The sequence below is a fragment of the Sceloporus occidentalis genome, unplaced genomic scaffold, assembly GCF_023333645.1.
Source record: "Sceloporus occidentalis isolate IW3139 unplaced genomic scaffold, rSceOcc1.0.p SCAF_1, whole genome shotgun sequence".
In the NCBI taxonomy this organism is placed as follows: domain Eukaryota; kingdom Metazoa; phylum Chordata; class Lepidosauria; order Squamata; family Phrynosomatidae; genus Sceloporus; species Sceloporus occidentalis.
Genome location: NW_028316981.1, coordinates 32,426,460 through 32,441,126, shown reverse-complemented (window position 1 = coordinate 32,441,126; position 14,667 = coordinate 32,426,460).

Here is a 14,667-nt window from a genome sequence, read left to right as displayed (position 1 = left end):
TCCCCCCACCCCCTTTCACCCTTTGTTGGGGCTGTGTGTGTCAGGCCCATACATATATGAAAAAAAATCCTTATATTACAAAATGTAAAAATGATGTAAAGAGTACAATGTACAAATAAAAACAAACGGGATTATTGCATGGGCTTTTATCCCGTCATTTTCCCAACAGGATAAATGCATATTTAGCTTCAAAGATGGGTTTTACTGCATTTTAAATTTTGTATACCCCACCTTTCCAATGAGATCGAGGCAGCTTACAACAATATTAAAAACATTAAAATACAATAAAATACAGTGCCCCATAAACCCACCCACCCACCATATAGAACCAAAGTTAGAAATATTAATATACTTGAAACAGAAACACAGTTTCTGCTTTCCAGATGCCAGTAGACTGATAAGTACAAGGGCTGAGGAGTAAGTGAAGAGACAGGGACGTAGCCAAGGGGGCGTGTTCTTGGCGTCCGGACCCCCCCTTCCATTAGAAAAATGAATGGTGTGTGCTGCTGCCTCGCTGCACCCAAGCCCCATTATAATGGTGGCACTTAGTCTGGACCCCCCCCCTTCCTAAAATCCTGGCTACGTCCCTGGAAGAGATCAGCGTTTGATGTGATCATTGGTAATACTTTTGTACATATACATAATATAGCAGAGATGTGGGTCACTCCTTCCCTTTTTCAAGGAATATATCTATCTTCCCATTATTATTTTTTGTAAGCCGTGGAACAAAATATAGAAGTCAGAGAGAGAGAGAACACACACACACTCTCCCTTTCTCTCTCTCCCTTTCATCCTCTCTGTGCTGTTGTGTCTCTCAAAGAAGGATTTTTTTTTTCTGCAGGCATGACAATTTTGTAGATATTGTTCTTGCATTGAAATGCTCTGTCAGTTTTGCTACAAGATAAGTATGTTCTTTCATTGCCATTGCACTGGAAATGTAAACATTTCAGGTGGTTGCTATGCAAAACAATGGTTTAGTTTGAGGCAATACCTGACAACCAATGTTCTTGAATGGTGATATAGGAGATTATCGCACGAAGCTTCCCTCCCGCTGACGTTGCGGCTTTTTAAACAACATTACCATGCAATTGTGAATTGATAACAGGTTGCCCATGCATCTTATTGCATTATGGTTCAATTTACTTGTCAGCTATCCAAGATTAATCAGTACAGTAGTCTTGTCTTCACTGGGAGTGGGGTGTATTATTATTATTATTATTATTATTATTATTATTATTATTATCGTTTATTTCTATAGCACTGTAAATGTGCAGTGAAACCCCTTTAAATCCCACTTTTACTGCCCCTGATGAAATGGTTTCCTTCTCAGTACTTAGAAGTCTTGCTTTCATTGGGAACGGGGAGAGGAGGTGGAGTCAAACCCCTTTAAATCCCCTTTCTTCTGCACAAGATAGATTGCCTCTTAGCAGTAAGAAGTCTTGCCTTCATTAGAAGGGGGGTGCACTGAAACCAGTTTAAGTCCCCCTCTCTCTGAATTACCCCTGAATGATCGATCTATGGCATATACTTCAATAATGGGCCAACTGCAGGATTGACAGCTATTCACAGGATTTTCCCATTCATTAAAAGCAGCTGCAGAAGCACGGACTGACTATAGGATACCTACTGTCTAACCACAATGTGGTGTGATGAGATCCTGCAATTATAGTTTCAATTCCTTTTTTATCCTGTTATTTAAGAACTGTGTAATAATCTCCCCACAAGTGTCTTCCCTTCCAGAGGGGTTGATGGAAACTGTAATCCAACACATTTGCCGATTTACTGGTTGAGAAGGTTGAAATCAGGAATGTAAACAATATTCAAAAATGGTCAAAAATGTATCTCAAGTGTCAAAAAATCTGCACACTTGAGACTTATTCTGTGCAAATTTTGCACTTGACATTTTTGCACAGAAAAATTGTTTTCTGTGCAAAAAGTATGAATCTGATGCACCCAAAGCAGTTTCTGAAGAGCAAACAGCATTTACTGGGCAGAAAATACTGTTTACTGTGCAGAAACGTTTTGCTGTGCAAAAAGAAACCCTACACACATTTGGATTTTGCACAGAATAAGTTCCACTTTCTCACAATGGGAATACAATTGTCTAAAAAATGCTTCTGAAGGAATATAACCCTATTTTTGTGGCATAACCCTATACTGTACAAATTTATTCAGAAGCAAATCCCACTGTGTTTGATGAACTTATCAGAGGTCATGTGATGAAGCTTTTCAATGTATTTCAGCCTTAGAGTATGCAAATGAATAGAAAAGTGGGGACTATTTGAAAATACCATGGGTAGAATTGAAAGAAAATTAGCTTCAAATGAAACATTTCTTCCGAAATCAGTTGTCCATCACCACTCCATGATTCTTTAATTTTAGGAAGATAGGCAGCCCAAATTTCTTCCAAAATCAAATAATGGCTTCCCATTACAAGTCAGAAAGCAGGAAGGGAGGGGAAAATATTTGAATCTAATGCCCAGAATTTCATAACAGCTGATTCATTATGTATGAATCAGCCCAGTATATAGCATCAGTGAATACTTATATATAGGGAATCCCTATCCAAATGGCAGACCCATTCATAACACTCTAAATGTATTAGGTTTGTAATGGAGGCTTGCCATAAATGCAAGGGGAAAACACGGCACCTCCAAACGGGTGAAGAGTTCTGAATGGAATTTTGAAGCCTGTATTTCTCAATGGGCTGGCCTAGGTCAGATGCAGTCATTAAGAAAAGGCATGATCTCATGCTGTAGGAGTTCTGTCTGATCAGTTTAGTGCATAGAGTTTCAGCACAGAAAAGCTTGACCTCTGCTAAAGTGGAAGTGCATAAAGGCACCCCAGGGATTTTCCTTAACACAAAAAGCTGCTATTCTTCTGGCAAAATATTACATGATAGTTGATGGATAGGGTTAGCTAGCCCAGTCTTAACTGCATTGGCTTAAAAGTAAATCCCAGAGAGCACAACATTTACTTTTGAGTAAACATGCCTCAGATGGAAACCCAAGAATGATTTCCTGCCTTGCTATTGAAAATTCAGGTTGGACAGGGAACGTGCTGTAATGTTAAGAGTGTTGGACCAGGAGTGGTGAGACCTGGATTCAAATCCACATACAATCCATTGGGTAACATAGAGCCATTCACTATCAGAGTTTGAAAAAGTTTCTTTTTGTAGACACTATAGCTGCCATGCTGGCTGGACAATTCTGGAAATGATAATCCAAAAATTATCTTTTCCAAGTTCTGATCATTACCTCTCCACCTAACAACCAACAGGGTGGCTGTGGAGCTAAAATCATCAGAGAAAGGATTGGGTGGGTACCTTGCCTTGAACTTTATGGTGTTACATAAATATGTTTTCTGTCCCTGGAACGCTCTTCTATGGGGAACACACACAGATATGAATTCCATTATGAACAAATCCTTCTTGTGGAGTGCTGTTGCCTTCCATTCATTTTTGTTACTGGGGAGGACTGGGTTGAAAGTCAATAATTCACCTAATAGAAATCTTTTAGCTTTCATACAGGGAAAAAAACACTATAAATGGCTGCCAATATACTACGGTGTACTGCAATTTAAAAAAAAAAATGACAGTGACTGTTTATGAACAGTTGCAGGTGTGGTCCCATTTTGGCAAGTTATTGGGCTCACAGCTTTTATAAACCACCCATGCTCTGAGCAGTTTGTTAAACAATAAAAAGGAATGGCTTAATCATCTTGTCTAAATAAACTTTGGAAATCCATTCACCAGTTATTTCCAAAAAAACATACCCCAAAAGCGACATTGCAGTTGTGTTCCCCCCCCCCCAATTTACAACAGAGATACAATGAGAGTCATGCCCATGGGTGGCAGATACATGGCAGTTGTGAAATCATCCAGCATGAGCCTGCTCCAAAGTGACCAGAATAAAATGTGCAGTGAGTATTTTGAATACTTCAGTCCCCCCGCCATTATTTTTTGAAGTTCGCCTGATTCTGATGCACAGAGGGGTTCATTAAGTGTTAACAGCACTAGTAAAATAATTTTCATAAAGGCTGCATTTTTGTATAACTCAGCACAGCAAAGGAATTCGGTATCTGGACCTATACTAGACTGAGTATTATGCTCGCCACCCTGAAGACCTACTGTACACTCTTTGGAGCCTCCCTCAGATGGCCATTCCATGCTTTGTGGGGAGAAGGCAAGATCAGAGAAGCTAAAGGGACATTGTTGTTGCTGTTAACTGCCCTCAAGTCAGCTCTTACTCATGGCAACCCTATGAATGAGACATCTCCAGGACTTCTTATCGTCAACAACTCTCATCAGGTCTTGTAGATTTAACACAAGACCTCAGTGTCCTCTTTGATTGTGTTTATCCATCTGGTATATGGTCTTCCTCTTTTCCTATCTCCCTCTAACTCTCCGAGCATCATAATCTTTTCTAGTGAGTCATGACTTCTCATGATGCAGTTGAAGTATGGCAGCATTAGTTTGGTTGTCCTGACTTCTAGGATAGTTCAGATTCGATTTGTTCTAGGATCTATTTGTTTGTCCTTTTAGCTGTAGGGACATAGCCCAAGGCTTCTTCAATCTTGCATATTCTCCACAAGGCACAAAAAGGCTCTGCAGCGGGAGGAGGGGTTTCAGGGCGTGTATGGCAAGTTGGGAGGCTCTGCAGAGGGAGAAACAGGCAAATTAGTCAATATCATAATTTATCTATCTTGACTGGGAGATGAACCAATCACTGTCTCAAATAACTGCAAAAGGTGGGATACAAGAAGAGCCAGCTGCCTGACCTCATGAACCAGATCTGAGAATATCTGCATGGAAGCAAGGCTCCTTAGAATTGAAAATGAGGTTTTAAGCAATAAGACGACAGATTAAAATACAGAATGAATCCTGGAAACACAAGATTGGCTTAAAAGGCTGAACAGAATGTTAGTTTTGTACAAAAGGAAACTTTCCCTCTACATTCTGCCTGGGACTGGCTATTTTGAAAGTTTGGCTGACCATCTGATGCTGATATTTGCCCTCTTTAAAATGGAATGTGGCCTGAATAAATCTGGGGCTCTTTCACACCACACAATTATAATACTATGGGCCCGTACAGACAGGCCAAAATAAAGCTGCTTCAGATCACTTTGGAGATATGCTGATTAAATGATGCATGCATTCTAAGAGGCTGGAAGCTGCACCAAAGCCATGCGTCAGTCCTAAGGATGCATGTGTCATTTAAACAGCATAGCTCCAAAGTGACCCAAAGCAGCTTTATTTTGGCCTGTCCGTTTGGGCCATTAGATTTCCTTTTAACTGTTATGGCAATATCCTATGGAGTTTTGAGATTGGCAGTTTAAGAAGGAGCATTTACTGATCTCAGCCAGAGAGTTCTTGTGTCTCATCATATCACAAACTGCTGGATTATATAGGATGCAGCCATGACAGTTAATATGAAATTATAACACCATATCTGTGTCATGTGAAGGCCCCTTATACATCACAACATCTGTCCCTGCTGTGAACTGTAGAAGCATTGGGAAACTTGGGCTACTGAGGGATGAGTTCAGCTGTGAGTTAGTATTCCTTTCAGGGTATGTGTGAACTTGTGTCTGTACCTCAGAGCCTTATCCACAAGAAAAGAAAAGTGCAAATGGAGCCAGAGAGTAGGGCTTTCTCCATGTCTTACATCATGACATAACAGTACTTAAGTTCTCTTCTCATGGGAGACAGATTCATGGGGAAAAACCTCTCTGAAGCAATTTTTCCAAGAAAACCGCATGATAAGTTCACCTAAGGGTGAACTTGAAAGCACACAATAAAGACAGCAACAGCAAGAAGATATGGTTATGCGGCATGTCCCAGAATGTAAATATTAGAGGAAAGTGTGGGGAAAAGTATGAATATTGGTGGGGAAGGGAAATGTACCAAATAGATGTGTGTGTTCTCATATGGGTTTGGGGACTGCTTACAAAAGTATGTGTAACAGACAAAATTGCATAGAAAACGTGTGTGTATTTTTGAGTGAACTCTTTAGTGATCATACCATTTAAACTATAAGCCTATGGGCAGAACCTGTCATAAGCTGTTCTGGAATGATTTTTGGCTGAGCTTACAAAAATCTTTTAAATAACACAGTACGTAAACAGAATGTTGTCTAGCATAATAGGTCCTTGTTCCTAACAAGTGATCTATTAAAATTACAGCAATAATAGATACTTCGCTGATTGTAGGCATAGACATTGTGTGTTACTAGTATTTATGTCTCTTTTCTTCCATGAGATCCTGAATATCTAATTTCTTGAGCTAGTCTAATTTCTGTTTTATAGCTTTTCAGTTCATTGACCTTGTCTTGTGTTTCTCTCTGCCTGCTCATGCGAAAATGCATTCCTGGTTGCAAACACCATATGTGGTTTCACTGCAATGTGAATAATTCCATGGGAACCATCTATATAGGTGTCTTTAATAGCGAGTGTTTCAATTTTATGTAATTGTGAACTCTAAGCCAAATGCCCTAAGTGGAGGATCAAGTTGCTTTTCTTTGTCTGCACCCAACCATAGAAGCTTGCATACACTAATACATCACCAATGCTCACCAGCACTTGGAGGCCTCTGACCTGCACATCAAGAATGAAATCCTCCCATCCATGTCCAAAGAGCTAAAAGGATGTTGGGAGCAGGGAGCAGGGAAACAGGTTTAGGGCCATATCTCTGTGATAGAGCACCTGCTTTCTTTGAGGACTTGGATTTGTTCCCTGGCACCTCTAGGGGGCCTTTTACAATACACAGTTATAATGCTAAGATAAGAGTCCACTTTAACTGCCATTATTTTAGAGGAGCATTACTAATGATATTTCTGTTTGATACTGAGAATAAGGATTTATCACATAAAGACCTCATATAACTTACATTACGTGCAGCAAGACTATAAATTGTCAAAATGTGGGGGGAAATAGAGAATGTGTCAATTAAGAATAACAGGCCGTGGGCTATAGCCCTACCAGAGAAGTTAACTTATAAATTAAGATTAGCGATATAAAAAGACTTTTTTGATATTGCACGGAAGCCATTTGTTATTTTTATGTGTCAAATTAATGATGAACTTAAACCATCAAATGATCAAGTTAATTTTTGTATCAGTAACTAGATGAATACTATTATAATAATATGTAATAGAATCAAACAAAAACAGTAGAAGAGGTCTGACAGAGCAGTATTTCTATTCTGTACTACAAACTGAGGGAGGGTTGGGAAGGAGGGTTATTTGTAGTGAAGAGAATTGTATTGTTGATATTATATTATTATTAAATATTAATTCTTAAAAAATTAAAGGGAAACCACCAAGGAAAGGAGTTATAGTGGGTATAATGGGTAGAGAAAGATTTAATCAGAATCACCTGCTAGATTCCTGCCATGTTTCTTCCAAATATTCCTACACAGACACATATGCATACATGGATGCACACAGAAAGGCTGATACAGATGCACTGCCATTCTGCATGTTTGCATCCAACATGTGATTAGAAGATTGCACTTTAGGTACCAAGTGAGCTGTGGCACATTGGGAATCACCACTGTTTAAAACAACAGCAACAACAACAGGAACATCACTCCAGCCCAGCTATTTGAGGGGGAGGCGTGCCTGTGAGAAAGGCACCTTTAAAAGCCGGCTCACAGACTTTTGAGCCCAGGAACATCACTCCAGCCCAGCTGTTTGAGAGAAAGCTTGCCTGTGAGAGAGGCACCAGTGACATGGCAGTAGTGGAGGGAGGCTGTGGCATATCATTGTTACGATATGGACTCCTTTATTTAGTGGAGCCCCCTCTCACTTGTCATAACATTACCTGCCAGCAGCGGTGGATATTAGGCTAGGGACATGAGTCTCCCTACATCATGTATATTGTGATTTTGAAATGTGATTTTATTGTTATTTGTATTTATTATAGTTTATGCTGTAATCCGCCTTGATTCCTCTGGGGAAAGGTGGAATATAAATAGAATCATAGAGTTGGAAGAGATTGTAAGGGCCATCCAGTCCAACCCCCTGCTATGCAGGAACTCTCAGTCAAAGCATCCCCGACAGATGGCCATCCAGCCTCTGCTTAAAGACCTCCAAGGAGGGAGAGTCCACTACACTCCGAGGCAGTTTGTTCCACTGTCAAACAGCCCTTACTGTCAAGGAAGTTCCTCTTAATGTTGAGGTGGAATCTCTTTTCCTGGAACTTGCATCCATTGCTTTGGGTTCTAGTCTCTGGAGCAGCAGAAAACAAGTCAGCTCCCTCCCCAACATGACATTCCTTCAACTATTTAAACAGGGCTATCATATCACCTCTTAACCTTGTCTTCTCCAGGCTAAACTGAAGTTGCTGGCAAAATGTCAGGAAGAAACTTTTCTGGAACATGGCCACATAGCCTGAAAAACCCACAAAAAACTATAAATATCACAACATCCCGACACGTTTGCCCTATTTGGATGAGACCTGAAAGAACATTTGTCCACATATTTCTTTGTCTCATTTCTTGTACTGAAAAATCTGTATTTCACTCACCTTATTTGCTGTCAGAGAAAATACAGGTATGCATACCTGTTACTCTTTTGTATGCATGTACATACCCATTATCTTTCTAACTGAATATATTAAGAGTTGAAGCAAGGACATCAGGCATGAAAGGCACAATGCACTCTGCTAAGAGTTTAAGATAAGAGTGGTACAGACCACGCAAATGCGCCATGGTGGTGCCAATTTTAGGATTAGGGACCGCATGGCAACCACATGGTCCCTAACTCTAGCATGGCGTAGCGTCGTAACAATGGTGGTATCCCATGTACATGGGTGCCACCATTGTTACGTAAGTATCGCGTGGTTTCCGCACGTCACCGTGCGTCGCTTATGTAATGACTGCGCCAGTGGCAAACTCATTACGTCAGCCCTGCGGAGCAAAAAGAATCCAGTTTTTCCGGGTTCTTTTTCCTCTGGAAGGAAGCCGCGTGGTTTGGTGGCTGCAGGAATTTAGGCCACTAGCAGGCCGTGCTTTTCAGGCGGTCTGTCCTGCACCATAGTTACTTTTTTTAACTACAGTTCCCAGGATCCCCCAGTCTACATGTTGTTGTGTGCTTTCAAGTCATTTCCAACTTATGGCAAACCTAAGGCAGTGTTCTTGGCAAGATTGTTCAGAGTAGGTTTGCTATGGTCCTACTCTGAGGGCCAAGAGAGAGTGACTTGCCCAAGGTCACCCAGTGGATTTCCTTGGCCGACTTGGACCCTCTTCTCCTGGAGTCCTAGTCCAATGCTCCAACCACTACACCATACTAACTCAGCTGCATGCATTCACCCAACAAGGAGGAAAAAGGGGAGGTGTCTCAAGAAACCAGGATGGATGACGAAAGAACTTTCAACTGAGCTAAGTTTCAAATGGGAGATGTATCAGAAATGGAAAGAGGGAGAAACTACCAAGGAGAAATTCAAACAAATAGCTAGCATATGTAGGGGTAAAGTAAGAAAAGAAAAAGCACAGAATGAGCTCAGGCTTGCCAGAGAGATTAAATATAATTAAAAAGGGGTTGGGGTTGGGGTATGTCCACAGCAAAAGGAAGAAGAAGGAAATGATAGGGCCATTGTGTGGAGAATTTGGCAAAATGCTAATAGAAGACAGAGAAAACACAGAATTACTCAACACCATCTTTGCCTCAGTCTTCTGACAAAAGGAAAAGGACGCTCAGCCTGAGGAAAATGGAACAGAGGACACAATAGGAGAAATGCAGCACAGAATAAATAAAGAGTTAGTCCAGGAACACCTGGTTACTCTAAATGAATTTAAGTCTCCAGGACCAAAGGAATTACATCCAAGGGTATTAAAAGAACTGGCAAATATAATCTCAGAGCCACTGGCAATAATTTTTGAGAACTCCTGGAAAACAGGAGAAGTCCCAGCAGACTGGAGGAGGGCAAATGTTGTTCCCATCTTCAAAAAGGGGAAAAAAGAGGATCCCAACAATTATTGTCCAGTTAGTCTGACATTTATACCAGGAAAGATTCTGGAGCGGATCGTTTAACAGAGAGTCTGTGAACATCTAGAAAGCAATGCCATAATCACAAAAAGTCAACATGGATTTCAGAGAAACAAGTCATGCCAGATAAATCTTATCTCCTTTTTTGATAAAAATTGCCAGCTTAGTAGACAAAGGGAATACTGTAGATATAGCATATCTTGGTTTCAGTAAAAACAAAAACAGCTTCATTTATATACAGCTTCATACTGAACTAACAGTGTCTAGGTGGTTTACAACTGTCAGCTGCATCAATAGAAGTATAGTGTGTAGATCAAGGGAAGTAATAGTGCCACTTTATTCTGCCTTGGTCAGGCCTCACCTGGAATACTGTGTCCAGTTCTGGGCACCACAATTCAGAAAGGACGTTGAGAAACTGGAGCATGTCCAGAGGAGGCCAACCAAAATGGTGAAGGGTCTGGAAATCATGCCTTATGAGAAAAGACTTAGGCGGGTTACATACCGCCATTAAAGTACGGAGTCAGTCCGTACTAGGGTTAGGAAGGTGCGGTGCTTCCGCACCTCCCTAACCCTAGTACGGACTGAGTCCGTACAAAATGGCCGCCCCCCTTCCACATGGGGGCCGCCATGACGACATCACGACCGCACCGCCTCTGTACGGGGCAGCACGGACGTGACGTCGTTGGTCCGTGCCAGGGCGCTTAGTGCACCCTTTCTGCGGACCAAGAAGGAGCTCCGTTTCGGAGCTCTTTCCTGGTTTGCGGCGCCGCTTTGCCTCGCTGGGCGCAGCCTTCAGATGGCTGCGCCCAGCAAAGCAAGGGAGAAAGGGGCCAAGCAGCCCCTTTCTCCTCCTCCCCGCCGCCGCGGGGTGTCCTTGGGGCTTGAAGCCCCAAGGACACCCCTTTTCAGGCTGTAGGGAAGCGGTGTTTTGCCGCTTCCCCGCAGCCTGAAAAGCGGCGAATTGGGGCCTCAGTGGCTGCCGTTCTGGCAGCTGAGGCCCCAATACACCGGAGAAAGGGGCAAGTGCAGCCCGCCCCAAATGGGCGGTCTGTAACCCGCCTTAGGGAGCTGGGTATGTTTAGCCTGGAGAAGAGACAGTTAAGGGATGATATGATAGCCCTGTTTCAGTATTTGAAGGGGTGTCACATTGAAGATGGAGCAAGCTTGTTTTCTGCTGCTCCAAGGACTAGAACATGGAACAATGGCTGCAAGCTACAGGAAAAGAGATTCCAGATCAACATTAGGAGGAACTTCCTGACAGTGATAGCTGTTCGACAGTGAAACACATTCCCTCGGAGCATGGTGGGATCTCCTTCCTTGAAGGTCTTTAAACAGAGGCTTGGGTGGCCATATGTCGGGTATGCTTTGATTTAGATTTCCTGCATGGCAGGGGTTGGACTGGATGGCTCATGTAGTCTCTTCCGACTCTATTTGTCAATGGCAATTCTGGGAATTGTGATGTGAAACAGTAAGATTTCAAAAATGTGGACCATTGCCACTAATCTATGAACCGCTTCCATTAGTTCAGATAGCTGAACTGATCACATTTTTGTTTTGAATAAACATGCCAGTTAACTTATATAGATCAATCCAACATGTCATCATTCTGTATAGAATTTTGCATTGTAAAGCTTAAATAACCATCTTAGTTTAAGTAACAATAATTTTCTTCTCTCTCTCTCTCTCTCTGAAAGTCTTGTTGGCCCATTGGGATTTATACAGACATACAGGAGCATGGTCTTCTTACAGCATTTCATTTATCATCATTAATATAGGTGTCATAAGATAGATATTATAAATGTATCGTTATAAATTTGGCTTAGTCCTTCCAATCTTTCATTTTCCCTTCCTTTTTATATCTTGGCCTCTTCAGCAGTCACCCACTAATCTTTCCATTTATCATGTGCATTTTGTCAATGTCATTCCCTGATCTTCTCTCTCTCTCTCTCTCTCTTTATCTCACTGGTTCAAGTTTTCTTCCACCAAAGATCCAAAAAACATCTTTTCTTACTTCAATGGCAAAAATTGATTAAGCATGGTAGCAGAGTGCAATATATATATATATATATATATATATATATATATATATATATATATATATGTTGGGGGAAAGGCTGCTCCTTCTTTCCTACTTCTAGGTATGTAAAAGCAGCTATGGGGGAAATTCCCAGGAAAAACTGTTCCCACAGCCACTGATTGGCTCTCGGGATGGATTTGGGCTCATTCCAGCTGCCCTTGAAAGAGTGCCTTACACCGAAGATGGAAGTATGTAAAGGGATCTTGTAGCACCTTTGAGACTGAGTGAAAGAAGTTACAGCATAAACTTTTGGTAAACTTGGTCTACTTCCTCAGATCCATGGCATAAAGAGTCATCCAGGAAAGACTTTTATAATCAGACTGTATGAATAACCACAGAAGTGCAAAACTTGTGGGCATGGTGAGGAGATGACAAGTTCTGAGTTTTAACTATGGTAGTTCAGGGGCAAAGGCAGGAGGAGAGATATTGCCTAAGGCCAGTGTGGGTGGATGATCATATGAATGGTGCTGGGAGTTTTGAATATGGTGTTTGCAGGCTGAGAACCAGAAAGGAGATATAATAAACTGGCCCAAAGCATTCTCTTTAGGCTGAAGTGTCAACCAGTGTTATAATACGAGTTGTGTGCCAAGTAGCTGAAAGTGGTAGCTGTTCCTTCTTATAACCAGAATGGCCTGGGTACACGCCTGCAGTCAATCTGTACTTGACATGGATGAAGCTGCACTTCAGAGCTCCTCATGGGTGTTGCATGTTAGGACAAGGGGCGGTGCTCAATAAGATAGTAGATACCTCCTTCCGCAATGTTCCCCAAAGCGCATGCGCTGGCATAAGTAAGGATTATATCAGTGTTTGTCATGGACAGGATTCTGGGCAAAATTTTCTTTGAAAATGCCTTCAAGTTTTGTTTTCCCCCATAAACCTGCTTGGATTAGAATCTGATGAACACACAGAAAAAGAGAGAATGCAAGAGAGCAAGAAAGTCACAAAATGCTTTAAAAATAGTTACCTGGAATGAACCCTGTGTACTTTTGTCCTATATATACTTAAGGACTTTTCTTAAGGGTTACAGGGATGTCTTTTGGCATTTTGAGCTGCTGTCTTTCTCTGGTGTCATCTGCTGGGATGTAAATCCCTTGATTAACAAGGATCCCTTGATTAACAAGAACTGACATTTGCATGTCAATTCCCGGTCTCATCAAGAGTGGCCCCTTTGAATGAAGACTTATATAAATTCCTTTGATGCCACAGATTTATTATAGTTGGGACTAATAATTGTATTTTGGGTCATCCATACTGTCCAGCTGTCCCAGTTTGGCAGGGATAATCCCAGTTAATCTTTGCTTCTCCACCTGTTCAGCACTTTTAAAATGTCTGAGTTTCTCCCTTTTCCTCCCACTTTCCTCCATTCTCCTCATACTACTTCAAAGTAAGTAACTGAGCTCAAAGTGCAAAAGTAGTTTGCACTCAGTTAACTCAGAACTGGGGGAGGAAATAAAGAAATGGAGTCTTACCCATTCCAACTGGCTCATACTAAAGCAAAGTGCTGCAGGCTCTCCTAGCTGGTTTTTCTTCCATATGTATAGGTTTTGCCACCTTGACCACACTCTGATGTTATGTGGCCACAAATGCCCTGCTTTTCATCAGTGAAATGTTGGAGGTTATGTGCATCCTTGAAAGCACCAGAACCTACTGGATCTCAGAAGCTAGGCATTGTTGGGCTGGTCAGTACACGGAAGGGAGACCACCTGGGAATCGCAGGTTGTGTAGATTATATTTCAGAGGAGGACAATGGCAAGCCTCCTCTGAGCATTTCTTGCCTAAGAAAACCCTAAGAAAGTCATGGGACTGCCATAAATCACTTGAAGGCATTAAATAAAAATTTATCATGATTCTGCACCTGCCTACTCAGGCATAAGGTTGCATCCATACTGCAAAAATAACCTTGGTAACTGCCATGCAAACAACTAAATGAAGGATAAATGGTGTGTGTGTTCCACGGCTCAACACTATGGAATTCTGGGATTTGAAGTTTGGTGAACTATTTAGCTTTCTCTGACAGGGAGCTCTGGTGCCACCACAACCTACAGTTCCCAGAATTCCATAGCATCGGGCCGTGGCATTTAAAGTGGTGTCAACCTGGACTATTTCTGCAGTGCGGCTGCAGCCATAAGTCCTAAACTCTGCAAGACCTAGCAGGCAAAGCTGTAGGCAAGAATTTGTAGAAACACACACACACACACACACCATTTATCCTTCATTTAGTTGTTTGCCACTTGTCCTTTGCCTGGGCTCCTTGGGGAGCACAATATCCCTTTCACGTCATACGGCGTTCACTCTCCACTGCAAGGGGGACACTTCCTGAATTGCTTATTTAGCACAACAGGGGAGAGGCAGTCAGGCAGCACGGAGCACACACGGCTTCCCATTGTGAAAGGAAAGAAAGAGAAGCAGAAGAAAAATAGGAGCTGGGGGTTCATGGAAGTCTCATTTACTGGCACTTATAACAACCTCTACCCCCCCTACCCCCAAATCCCACTAGTTGCAGGAAGGAAGCCGCTTTGACTTAATGCACAAATCAGCCAAGAGAAAAGGAGATAAAGATATAGTATCGTTTTTCACCACAGGAGCCCCCAGGGTCGAGAGGCA